Source organism: Peromyscus maniculatus, chromosome 9 (genome assembly GCF_049852395.1).
Source record: "Peromyscus maniculatus bairdii isolate BWxNUB_F1_BW_parent chromosome 9, HU_Pman_BW_mat_3.1, whole genome shotgun sequence".
In the NCBI taxonomy this organism is placed as follows: domain Eukaryota; kingdom Metazoa; phylum Chordata; class Mammalia; order Rodentia; family Cricetidae; genus Peromyscus; species Peromyscus maniculatus.
In genome coordinates, this window is record NC_134860.1 from 77,890,980 (window position 1) to 77,905,372 (window position 14,393).

A 14,393-nucleotide genomic window follows, 5' to 3' on the forward strand; every position below is an offset into this window, starting at 1 on the left:
TTAATGCTGTGATAAAACACTACGACCAAGGCAATTTATAAAAGAATGTTTAGTTTGGGGGCTCATGGTTCTAAGGGCTAGAGTGTGTCACCATCACAGTAGGGAGCACAGCAACAGGCTTGGCATTGCAGCAGTAGCTGAGAGCTTACATCTTGATCCACAAACATGAGGCAGAGAGAGCTTTGGAAACCTCAAAGCCTGCCCCCAGTGACACACCTCCTCCAACATGGCCACACCCCTTAATCCTTCCTAAACACTTCCACCAACTGGGGACCAAGTATTCAAATATAAGAGCCTATGGGGCCATTCGCATTCAAACTACCACAAATACCGAATGGTCACCCTTGAAAATATACATGCAAGTAACATTATACAGGCTGAGCAGGTGAGATATATATTCATTTTGAAAAGAGATTTGAAAGTGAGCAAGGTGTCTACGGGAGGGTTTGGAGAGAGAAAATAATGTAATTATAGTATAATCTCAAAATACACAAGAAATGATTTGAAAAACCCCAAACACATCCATCTTTAAGAAAATTGGCATCTCAGTTATTTGGAAACAATATTAGAGAAGATACTCACATGCAGCTTGTACCATGGCAAAAATGAACAAATGGAACGTTAAAAAACATACCATAAAACCTATGGACTGAAAGAAAATATAGAAAATATAAGGAAACTATGACATTGAAATGAAAAGGCCTTATGTCATACCTTAACTAAGACACCAGAAAAGATGGGTAGACTCCTTGAAAGTTAAAGAAATGGTCTGAAATGTAAAACTTCTAGCCAGGAGAAAATGCAAGATTGAAGATCCACAAAGGGTTCATGAATATTGTATTCAGAGCTCTTATAAATCACCAATACAACTCCAAAATTGATAAGAGACATAAGTGGGAAATTTATGAAAGAAATACAGAAGTTAACATTTTATAAATATGAAAATATTTAACACTTAGTAAAAAGAAAATACAAATGGTAGGAATGATCCTTTTAACTATAATAATACTGACAAAAACTTGAAGATGGAAACTTTTCAATAATGGGGCACATTTATTAGTAAGTTTTGGATCACAACTAGTCCAAGGAATTACTCATATTGCCTTGATGAGGTGGAGTATTGCTGTCTGATCTAGCCAAGTGTCCAGCTCCAAGTGTGTACTTCAGTGGCAAGTAACAGCACCAGGACCCCAGGCGCTCTCTCTCTCTCTCTCTCTCTCTCTCTCTCTCTCTCTCTCTCTCTCTCTCTCTCTCTTTCTTCTTCTTCTTCTTCTTCTTCTTCTTCTTCTTCTTCTTCTTCTTCTTCTTCTTCTTCTTCTTCTTCTTCTTCTCTCTCTCTCTCTCTCTCTCTCTCTCTCTCTCTCTCTCTCTCTCTCTCTCTCTCTCTGCCAAGGCTGTTTGAACGGCAGCAAAAAGTCTGAGGCCTCCAGATACTACATCCAACCCTGAAAAGGTTCTTTTTTTGGGACCCTTTGATTTGTTTGTGTTGATGGGACAAGAAGGCACAGTATGCATGTGGAGCTCAGGTTACACTCTTAGGAGGTAGTTCTTGTCTTGCACAATTTAGATCTTCATGATTGAACTCTGATCATCAGGCTTGGTAGCAAATCTACCCACAGAGACATCTCACCAGCTCTTGGGACCCTTTTAGAAGGAAGAAAACGTTTTCTCTTAGGTGTATTTCCTTCGTAGTTTACTGTCCCAGAACTAGGTATGGCCATCCTTAGGTCCTTCTCTGGAAATGGGAGTGGCTTTATCCTCATTGACTAGGGAAGAAAGCATCATTGCAGGGCTGCGATAACTCAAGAAAGAAAACAGTTTTTATTATTATTATTATTATTATTTGGTTTAGTTTTTCGAGACAGGGTTTCTCTGTGTAGCTTTGCGCCTTTCCTGGATCTCACTCTGTAGACCAGGCTGGCCTCGAACTCACAGAGATCTGCCTGTCTCTGCCTCCTGAGTGCTGGGATTAAAGGCGTGCGCAACCACAATTATTTATTATTGTTTTTAAGCTCTCAGTTTTGGAGGTTCAAAAGTATAGTGCTGGCCCTCCAGGTGCCTTGCATCATGGTAAATGGCAACCTGGTAGGTGTACTAGATAGAGGGAGAGGTCACGTGGTGGGGCACAGGAAGCCAGGACTGGGTTGGGGCCTGTCTTAGTCTTTTCTCCCAGTTCTCTATTAAGTACTAACCAGGGCTCTAGATGAACTGGTTAATTCCTTCAAAGGGTACCCATGGGATGATCTTATCACTTGCCGTGGGGTTCCAGCTTGGGTCATTATGAGTCAAGTTTTTAAGAACACCTAGGAGGGACTCTGTGTAGAGGAGTCGTCTTTTCTCTTAAGTTCTCTCTATCGCTCTCAGTTTCTCCTCCTCAGGAAAAAAAATATTTCCAGCAGATTCTTCCATCTGTTCCCTGCAGACTTTCACATAAGTTCCACTGACTGGTTCTAGGTCATCCCCATGTTCCCAAATTAAATCACCTAAGAGGAGGGCCTGGGGTCACTTTGGGGCAACCATTTTCCATTAACTGTGGTGAGAGCTTTCCCAGGATTGAGTTACCTTCCCCAAATAAAACCAGTGTCAAGATCTTGCAGGAGAAAGCGGTTAACTCCCCCCTTTCCCTTTATATACAAGTATTTCCCTACAGGGTATAGAGGATTATTGCTCATATTTCACAGTAAGAATCTTTCCTCTGACATAAAGGTACTTGAGTAGATCTGCGGCTGACAGATATTCAACAGTAGTCCTAGCAATAAGTAAAGAAGACAAAAACAGATTAGGAAAAAAACCTTGACAGAAATAGAATTGCTCTGGGGACTCTGATGTGAGGGCACGTGTTTCACAGGGACAGAATCCCACCAACTGGCTGCCAGATGTGGGTCTGCCCTGAGATGGGGCATACTGTTCTGCCCTACAGCAAATCAGATGTAGAGGCGAGAGCCATCTGGCATGGTACACTTGGCAGAGCCTGGAAAGATGGGCGAACTCACGTGGTAGGTTATTGTTATTATTCTGGGTTATTATGGCGCTTGCAGCAGGGTGAGCTCTTTACCCCCCTCCCTAGCTTCCCTTCTGCAGCTGCCCTGAAACAGCTGGCACAGGGTTCCTGGCCCCAGGGTGTCTTTCCTTCAGGCAGGGTGGATGGCTTTGTAGTTCCTAGGTGTTAAATGCTAACCTTTTCAGCTCTGTCTTCACTTACCGTTTCTCTCCTTTCTCCCGCCCCCCTCCCTGTTTTCTCTGCTAAAGAGTTTTCCTCTGTAGCTTGAAAGCAAGAGAACAGATCTTAAATATTGTATTCTGCATCCCTCTACGTCTAGCATCCTGCCTTGAACAAAGTAGGTGCTCAGTAGTTATTTCCAGCGTGTCCTCACCACAGAGAGGGACCAGAAGAAACCTTGGTGACATTAATGTTTCCACTCTCTACTGATTTCTACATAGCTATTTACTGGTAACAGCTAAGAGGGACCATATCAAATACATCTTTGGTGCACTCTTCAGATACCAAACATTGTCCAAACATCTTATTCACCACGATTTTCAACGATCTGTTACTAAGAATCAGAATGGGTTAGAGCTGGAAGGCATCCTGGAGGTGACATTTCCCAGAGAGGACCAGAGCTGTGAAGGATTTGCTCAAGGCCATGGTGCTAGTGGAAGGCAGAGCAAAACAGTTATTTATAATTCCTTGTATTCCTGGGAGGATGTCAGTGGTTTCCAGGGCTCCTAAAACATAAAAGCAAAATTACGACAATTACAATCAGGAACAAAAGAGAAACAGATGACTTTCCAAAGAGCTGAGAGCAAGGTCAAACAAACACACTAGAAAGACAAACAGCAAAACGATATCCACACACTTGCCTCTGAATGTCTATATGCCGACGTCAAAATAGAAAGAGAAATCCAGACAGACACAAATCCATGATATACACGAAAGAAACATAGACCAGGAACTCCAGGAAGCCCAGTCGATGTTGGCATCAGTATCTGACAGGTATAAAGAGCCCTGTGGGTTGTAACAATGGGTCCTTAACAATATCCTAATGGTGCATCCAACAACCAGCACTCCTCAGTGCGGGGCTGGTAGCCGGTGGCAACACAGCAAAGCTCAATCTGAAAAAAAAAAATCACTTTATGTGGGTGTAAGAGAACTGAGAGACAAATCCAGGATTACTGGAGAGGGGAAAAGCTTGCCAAATTGAGATGTGCAAGAACTTACCTCGGAACACTGTGACATCAGGAGTACAATAATAATTACTGTTCATAATTATGACCTAGAGGCACTGCAGACCCAAAAGTATTTTCTAAATCATCTAAGAGAAATTTTAAAAAGTTCAGTCTGGTTTCAGATTAATTTAGCACTTAATTAGATACTGTCATCTGTTCCAGCTTTTATTCTGCATATTTGTTTTATCCCTTTAATTAGGTTGTCATGTTTTTGAGGACGGGGGCCTATATCTAGGGGAGGTGCCATTTTACTTCAACAGAATATGAATCCTCGGCTCTTGGCTGTGGAGAAGGAGATCCCTACCTGGGAGGGATAGCTGGACATCCTAGCTCTGATTATTCTGAGCTTTTTGTGATTTTTTTTTTTCACTGCTTTGTGCCAGGAACAGGAGGTGGCTACTGCTTTATTATTAAAAACACTTCTTAATTCCAGTCCTGTATCTCAGAGCACATTGGAGACTAATTTGTAATATTAATAAGACTTTAAAGGGGCCTAAGATAACGAAAGGAAAATAGACTAACTTGAGGGGACAGAATCCCATTTATAACCAGCACTACTCATTGCTAATGTCAACAGACATGAACAGTGGGATTGGGAGCAGAGACTCTGGAGCCAAACTGCCTGGGCTGAAATCCCAGCTCTGCCACTCACCTGCTGTTCAGCCTAGAGTAGGTTACTTAACCTCATGGTCTTTTCCCTCATCTTCAGAAAGATGGTGATGGTACCTATAAAGTAGATAACAGTGTGCTAGTAACTCTTTCCATCCCTGTGACCAAAGCCCCGACAAAGCCACTGGAGGCAGGAGTTCTTTTGGTCCCTGGTTTCAGACTGTCCAGTCCATGGCAGCTTGGTGCTGTGAGCTTGAGAAGAACGTTATGGCAGTGGGATTGTGTGGTGAAGGACGTTCTTCACTTATTGGTGTTCAGGAAGCAAAGAGAGGATATTGAAAGAGGCCAGAACAAGGTATGGCCAAAGGCAAGCCCCTGATGAACTACTACCTTCAGCTAGGTTCCCTTTACCGCCTCCCCATAATGCCATGATATTGTGAATCCATTGAAGGACAGACCCATTCGTTAGGTCAGAGCCCTCATGGTCTGGTTGTCTCTGGAGATGTCTTCGGAGAGTCGAGAAGAAATGCACTTCGTGAATCTCTTGTATCTCCCATCCAGTCAAGTTGAGAATGAGGTTCAACCATCGTGGCAGTGTTGGGAAGGTAGAGCGAATATGGAAAATGGTAGTTTTAGACAGCAAATACCTGCTACTTATCAATATGGTAGCTAAATACTTTTTTTTTCCCTGAAAAAGCCTTCTTATGTAGCCCAGGATGGCCTTGACTTTTTGATCCCCTTGTTGCAGATGCCTCAGGGCTGGGATTATAAGCCCTTACCGCCACACCTACCCATTAAACACTTTTTATAAACTGGCTACTTTATATATTGTAATTCAGTCTTTAAATAATGTTCTAATTTGGGTACTCTCAAATATCTTGGTCTTTACACTCTTTAAAATTGAGGACTCTGAGAACTTTTGTTAATGTGTGTTATATCTAAATATTTACTTTATTAAAATTTAAAATGAAGAAATTAAAAATATTAATTAACTAATTAAAAAATAACAATAAGCCCAATATACATGAATAAAGTAACATAATTACTGGAGAAAATAACCACATTTTCAAAACAAAAACGCTTATGAGAAGGAGGCTTTGTTTTACATTTTTTGCAAGCTTCTTTAAGGCCTGGCTTAATACAAGATAATTGGATTCTTGTAATTGTTCCTGTGTTCAAACTGTTGCAGTGCTGAATATAATGTTTGGGTTTAAGTATATGAGGAAAATCCAGGGCACACAGATATGTAATTGGAAAGGACTGGGTTGTTTCTTTAGTCTGTCTTATAATTGCGCTCCATTCTGTGATCGTCTCTATACTGGATGGCTACAGGGTTCCTTCCTTCCTTCCTTCCTTCCTTCCTTCCTTCCTTCCTTCCTTCCTTCCTTCCTTCCTTCCTTCCTCCCTCCCTCCCTCCCTCCATTCTTTCTTCCTTCCCTCCCTCCATTCTTTCTTCCCCCCTCCCTCCATTCTTTCTTCCCTCCCTCTCTCCCTCCCTCCTTCTTTCCCCCTTCCCTCTCTCACTCTGTCTTTCAATACAGAGTTTCACTACCTATATAGCCAGAGTGGCCTTTCACTCATGATCTTCCCTACCTCAATCCCCTGAATATATTGGGACCATGGGTATGTGCCAACCATACCTGGCTAGGTAGATTTTTAAAGCTTAGCTGCAGTGTGAAATCTGAAACCATATTAATGAACTTTTCATCCTCCATTGCCTTAAAATATTGCTCTATCTTGCACCTTGAAAGAGTCGTTCATCTATGTATGACTTTTACAGCATTCGTTGGTCAATTGGAAAATGTTGATTCATTGAGTTCTATAGATCAGCTAAGTTTTGAAACATTCATGTTTATTAATATCAACACCAATCTCCTTAAAAATGTTCCTAAATATTGGACAGACATCATGTACATGGGTTTCTGCAGATTCTAATTTTCTTTAGAAAGCTCACAATTTATTATTGGAACAAATATTATCATTGATTCCTTCAAAATGACAGACTGACTTTGGCTATTTTTCAGGACAATGCCTGCCGAATATCTGAGTCCGAAGAGCCATAGTTTGCCTGTCAGTCACTCTATCCGGCCAACATGATATCCATCAGAAGTCAGTGAGCTCACTGGTCATTTAAGCATCATGCTGGTGTTTAGCTTGATGTAGCTGTTGCACTTAGGAGTACAGCGAAGCTTCTTTTCATTCTTCCAATTTCTTTTACAAACTGTGTTTAAAATCCATATACTCAATGGACTGAGATTTAATAAAAACAATCTCATTGTTTCTTCAGGTTCTTCTTAAGGCTACTCTCTTAAGGTGCAAGGCATACAAATGCTTGGCAGTAGGTGCTGTGACCTTGACTTGTACAGTGGCAGCAATAGTGTCATCTGCCATTTCATCTGCATCATCGGAGCACATTTCAGTATGTAAGAGCTTGGAATTGTTAGTGTGTTAGTGAATTTGCTAGTGAATTTGTTGCTGTAACAAAATACCTGAGGCAGGCTAACCTTATTCACAGTCACTGTATTGAAAATACACACACTCTGTATTGAAAGAGAGAGTGAGAGAGGGAAGGGGGAAGGAAGGGAGGAGGGCGGAAGGAAGGAAGGACGGAACCTTGTAGCCATCCAGTATAGAGATGACCACAGAATGGACCGCAATTATAAGACAGACTAAAGATTTACTGAAGGTAAAATCAGTACAAGGGTCCTAAGCAGATGGCAAGAGTACAAGGGAGGAAGCGCTCTCTGGCCAATAGGATGCCAGAGATCTGCCCCAGTGACTTACAGACTGCCCATTCGATTCACTTCTTAAGGGTTCCATGCTACTCAGTCTGCTAAACTGAGGACCAAGCCCCCAACACATGAAGCTGGGAGACAAACCACTTCCAAGGCGTGTCAATTCTGAATTTTTTTCTGCCTTTATGGATTGCCAAGAACCCTAGGGACCCCATTGCCATATTGAAAGCCATTCCTTTGACTTTCCATTTTCTAAGAGCTACCTTAAGCCCAGCTAGAATCTTTCATATCCAGATCTAATAGTCTGGGGCCAGTCCTCTCATCTCTGTTCCTGTAATTTGTAATCCAATCATGGACTTCAGCACCTAAACTTGGGGCAACAGCTATACTTTTGAAAGCAGCAAAGGCGTTCTACGCATGTTCCTGAATTCTCATTTCCCGTCTGTTCCTCTTCGGAATAAAAAGAAGCATGATGCTGCTGGGTTGGGTGTGAACACTGTACATTCATAGAGAGGTGTCTACATGCACATCTAGGGACACATCATACGTTGTCAGGCTCTGCTGGCCATCCCCCAGTTCCTCCAAGGACTGCCCCTACCCCTACATCTTCACATCAGTTGGATGGAGGTGAAGTTCCTGGTTTTGAAGTAGTCCCTGAAAGAGAGATGGGCTTTCAGAAGCATCACCCACATATCCCAGACCCTTCTACGGTCTTTATACACTCCTGTCTTTGGCTCTGTGATTATAGCTGTACATGATCTTTATCCTGCCCGGAGCCGGGCTCAGTTGGGGATGAGAAGTGGGCGATGAGTGGGAGGATAAGAGTATGGCTGCTATCACGGAATAAAGACCTAAGGAAGCCAGGGGGGAGCCAAGGAACGGAGTGCAGAGCAGCAGTCATTTGTTACAGCTGAAAAATTAAAAAATACATACATAACAAGCGCTTGCGTGGCCTCACCAACCAGAATTGACAAATGTTAATGTTTTGTCATATTTATTGTAGATCTATTCAAATAAAAGAAATAAAACATTACAAATAAGATTTAAGTCCCCTAAGTCTATATTCTTTAAATATTCATTTCACATTTACTTTGAAGAATGGCAGAGCACTGTGCAAGGAAGGGCAGAGGAGGATAATCTCTCCTTCCAGCAGTCATCCCTCCCCACCCCGGCTACCCATTCGGTGAACAAAAGCAACACCGTCACTGGACAGATGCCCCCAGGAAGCAGTGGAGTAGCTAAGCACCCCACCCCCACCCCAGCCCACAGACCAGCAGGACTCTGTCTGAGAGGTCATCAGGAATTCCCTGGATCCTTTTGCATTTTTATGGGGGTCTGAACGCTGCTCCATTTAAGCGGCATCTCTCTCTCTCTCTCCCCCCTCCCTTTCTTGTTCTTCCCCTCCCACCTGGTCTTATGCATTCCAGGCTGGCCTTAAAGGTGCTGTGTAGCTGCGGATGACCTTGAATATATGATCTTCCTGCCTCCACCTCCAGAGTGTTAGGATGAGAGGTCCATGCTACCATGCCCGGTTCTTGTGGAGCTGAAGATCCATCCCAGGACTTAGTGGAGGTTAGGCAAACACTGCCCGCTCAGCTACACCCCCAGCTGCACTGCCATCCATGCACTGCATAGACCTGCTAATTCTTCTTTGTCAAGCTAGAGCCCTGTGAGCCTACCAGTCTTCACATGGATGACTTGGCCAAGCAAATGGCAGTTGTCTGTGTCCACAGCCTCGGGAAAAAGAGAGCGCAAAGAAGCCAGCTTTCCTTTCCTCTCCTTCCCCTTCACATCATCTCTACAGCTACAATAAATCAAGCTGCCTGACTTTTTTTTTTTTCCAGTTGCATCTGAATCTAATGCCCTCAGTCCAGAAATCTCTGTTATATCACTCAGTGAGTGGCAAGAGCAATGGGCTCTTCTGATTAGTGAAGCTCAAGAGAAGAAATGAATCATAGTGCCTTTGTATTCTAGGACATGGGTCTGGGATGAGTGAACGCAGGAGGTCGGCCAAGACGCAGCCCCGGTGACTCAATTCTTAAATGATTTACAATGAACCTAGCCCTAGAGATTTATTCTGAATAAATATCCTCATTTAATAAGTATTAAAGAGAAAGGTAAGATGGAAGAGCCAAGGCAGGGGTGGGGGATGGAGGGGTGGGGGATGGAGGGGTGGGGTGCCGGCTGCCTGCCTTTGATGATCTCCCCATCTCAGTTTTGCTCTCTGCAGGATGGGGCTGCTCAGGAGCAGATTTTAGAGGTGATTGGAAGTGGCTTGGAAAATTCCTTATCAAAGCCAATTTCACAGGGAAAGAGTTGGGCTTTATGGCATTTCAAGATAAAATGACAAACAAACTGAGTCTCCCAAACCAGTCAAGCATCCAAGCAAGGAGGCAGGGATGACCCTGGTCCCTCAGAATGCTCAGCAGAATGCAGCAGCTCTTCCAAGCCACGTGGAGTTAAGACAGCAAGAAGGCTAAGCTTTCTATCATCTGAGAATCAGGAAAAACAGGACAGGTTGATCCAAACACCCCAGAGTGAATGTAAGGGCACACCAGGAGTCTGTGTAGAGCCTCTATATTGGTTTCAAGAGAAACAAACTGACCATCATGGTGTGTGTGTGTGTGTGTGTGTGTGTGTGTGTGTGTGTGTGTGTGTGCAGCTGGGAAGACCCCAAGTTTACCATGTGAACAGTGAAGAAAAAAGTGAAAACTTACTCAATACAAGGCTGCAGGCTTGAGGATGAGGTGCAGATGGGGAGTAGATGTAGGGAAGGTGTGTCACCATGCCTGGCTGTTTCCAATGTGGCCTTGAACTCACAGAGATCCAGAGGGATTTCTGCCTCTGGAATGCTAGGATTAAAGGTGTGAGTGCCACCATTTTCTAGTGTCTGTATCTAGTTATGTTCTTTGACCCCAGAAAAGTTTATTAGGGTGCACAATATTTTGGGGAACACAATACCACCACAGGGAAGGAGAAAGGTGAGATGTTGGTGATGCCTTTTAGATGAGACAGGGCTCTACCTCTTTAGCTCCACCTCCCAGTCTAAACTCCTTTTTACTCAGGGGCATTATGTGTATGCTTAGTCTGGAGAGAATGATTAAAGAATGTATTCTGTAGCTGAAATACTGTAGGGTGAAATCTAGCCAAATCCAAGCATGCTGGAAAGAATGACTTGGCCCAACACCACATACTTTCTACTTTGGGTGGTTCCCAAAGGCAGTCTTCAGGTTAGCAGCATTAGTGCTACTGATGAACTGGATAAAATGTGAATTTGAAGCCCCCAATCTCAGGCCTATTGGATGATAAACACTTGGTTGGACTTCTAGTACTCTGTGATGGAGCAACCCTTCCATGTGGTTGCAATTTGAAGATGGCTGGTATATTCATGCTTTACCCACCGGTACCCATGGAACTTGTATATTCTTTTCTTTCTATGAATGCTGGCTGATTATTGACTTGTAATAGCCCCCTTCCTGGAGGCCAGCCATCAGCCAAACAGGGAGCCTTTTTGCCAAGGGAGATAATATAGGCAACCCACCCCCTCCCTCAATGCAGAGGCCAATGACTGACACAGAGTTCAAAGGCTAACCCCTCACCACAGTAGAGAGCCAATTTGTGCTCTAGAGCTCCAGGTGGGGACCAGATGCAAACTAAGACCACAATCAGGGTACAACTTTCTTCCCCCTCTTCAATATCCTGCTTGCTTCTCTACCCTTCCTAGAATATTTTCTCAGAAAGTGATTTTCAGAAGATCCCCATCTCTGCACTTCTTAGGAACTTGACAGTCATCAAGATTAAGTGAAGAATTGAAGGATTTCTGAAGTAAATTTAGAGTCTCATAGGAACACCTGAAAGTATTTAGACAATTAAGCAGAATATGATTTTTGATTAGCTTTTACATGTATCATAGTTTGGAAGATGTGCTACCATGTACACCAGAAAGAAGAGCAGTGATGGAATGCTGGCATTCAATTTCTTTAGTGCCGGAGGATGGCTGACTGAGTCCTTAGCATTCTTGGAGGTGCTTAAACATCTTCATTAGTTTGTTCTCAGACTTCTAGAGAGGGTGGTGATTAAGGGCTTTTGGCCGATAAGAAGAATGAATCACAGGAAGGGTAAGTGATGGCTGAGAGCCAGTGACTAAGTGAAATGAAATTCTACTTCCCCACCCAACTCCACCCCCACACACTGTAACCCATCCCTTCCTATAATGATCATGTACAATCATTAGATATAAATCTTCACCCCTCTAGAGTAACTTGAAGAAAAAAGAATTTCTGGGCAGGAAATGTGGCAAAATAAAGTTTCAGTGAAATAAGGACTACCATCCATTATTTAGCATAGAAAACAGTTTGATGTTTCCATCCACATTATAGTTTTCTGTACTTGCACAGAACAATGAGGAAATTTGACAGTTATCTGGATAACAAGGGCTACATGGACTTGGAAGCAAAATGGGCAAGATTATTCCAGATCTCCATGGATATGTCCTTCTAAACAGGGGCTCTCTGGAGTTGTGTCTAAGGATAGACCCTACAGAATCGAAGACTGGGATTGGGAGAGCTTTGTTTTCTGCAGTCAAGGTCACTTGTACTTGGCCAGGGCTGATACTGGAATCATTGAAGTAGTCGGGGTGCATGGGATGCTGAATGTATTGAGCGGGTCTGAGTTGGAAATGTATTTAGCATGGGCCTTACGTGGGGAATATAGTGACTTGTGGATGTAGTCTCTTGTGTAAGATATGTCACTGTGACCTTTAGTGCTCTGCTCTGTGAATAATTCCATTTAGCAAGCGCTTTCTATTGAATTCCTGTTATGTACCAGCCAGTGTATCCAGTGCTGTGGATACAGAGATGGAAGACACAGGCAGGCCTTGACTTCCTGGCCTGAAAAGGTAAGATAGGTAAGTGGAGAAGACATTGCCTGTGCTTTAGACCAATGCTGAGGAAACACACAGGAAGGAGCTTTGTCTTGCCTGGCTAGGGGCTGGTAGAGCAGGCTACTGAACCGAAGCCTTCTCTAATGAAGTGACCTGTGAGTTGTCTTGAAGGATAAGAATAATGGACTAGAGACCAGAAAAGCTGGTTTGGGAGAAGAGGGGAGGTAGGATGTCACTCTCACTGGAAGGAACAGGGTGGAGAGATGAAGCGCAGTAGGACGGGAGAGTCGTGTGTGAGGTGGGGACAGCTATTGATCATGTGAGGCTGAGGAAGGATATGGGGTCTAGAGCATGAAAGGTCTACGATGCTAAAGACAACATCTTGGACTTTATCATAAAGGTGATTCTTAGTCATAAAGATACCAATTGGGTGAATGGGAAGAGGGGACTTTAAGAAGATTTTTGTGATAGAAGTATGGCAGTTGAGGGGGGTTAGCAAGGCAGAGACGACAGACAGGAGTTTGTGCTGCAATAGAGGAAAGAAGCAATGGAGGTTTGAGTAGGGAAGGACACCTCAGTCTTTGACAGATGGATTCTGATTTTAATATCAGCTCCTTTTCCAACCATTGTCCATGTGAGCTGAGGTAGCCTTAGTTTCTCCGTATGGAGAAAGTGTAAGGTTGTGAGGATTGGATGAGGTGTTATCAGTGAAGGGTTTGGTGTAGTGACAAAATCACAGAATACAATAAAAATGAAATGTAGGGCTGAGGGTGTAGCTCAGTTATAGATACATGTTTATTTGGTTCACAGTCTAAGATGGAGAGGTAAGACTGACCCAGCCTAGTGAGGACCTCTTTGGCTATATTTCACCATGGTGAATAGAATCTTTATGAGAAGTGAGAGTGAGAGAGATCCAATGGTGTGTGGTTTGAAAGAAAATGGCCCCCAAAGGGAACGGCACTATTAGGAAGTGTGGCCTTGTTGGAGGAAGTGTGCCACTGTAGGGGTGAGCTTAGAGGCCTCTTTTGCTCACGTTTCCTTCGGTGTGACAGTCAGTCAACTTTCTATTGCCTGCAAGATGTAGGACTCAGCTCCAGCACCCCGTCTGCCTGCACACCACCTGCTCCCCGCCATGATGATAATGGACTGAACCTCTGCAATTGTAAGCAAGCCACCCAATTAAATGCTTTCATTTATCAGAGTTGCTGTGGTCATGGAGTCCTTTCACAGCAATAAAAACCCAAACTAAGACACATGGCAAGACAGGAAATGAGAACAGAGTCAGGTCAGCCTTCCTTTTTAACAAGCTTCTGTCTTGGGAATGAAATGCATGCCCCCTTGGAATTTATTGAACTCTTTCCCGGGCAAGCCTTCCATTGCCTCATCAACTCAGACTAGGTCCTGTCTCTTAAACATTTCACCATCTTGTAACATTGCTGTGTAGGAAACAAGCTTCCAACACATACAACCCCCCCCCATCAAGTTGGACAGCCCCCTTGAAAGCAGAAACTGAAATAAAGGGTATGGGTTCTGGGAACACAGAGATGAAAACTACTGCCAGTCTCTGACTTTGTGGGCTGGCTGGAAGGAAGGTAAGGTGAAGCAGCTGTCCTCGGTTCAGGCCAGGCTGAGGAAACAGGATGTACCTTTCTCGTTGATGGGGACGACTTGCTGTGGGGCAACTTACAGGGGAGGAAGGATTTATTCTGCTTATTGTTTGGAGGGTTCAACCCCTCAGCACAAGAAGGACGTGGCAGAGTAACTCACTTTTCACCCCAGTGGTCCAGGAGGCAAAGAAACTGGTCCTCTGCCTGTTTTCTTCCTTTCACCCTCTTCTTCCATCGAAACCTCCTACCCATGGGGTGTGCTGCCCACATCCACGGTGGGTCTTCCTCCTTCAGTTAATCATCTTTGGCAAAGCATCACAGACACGCCCAGAG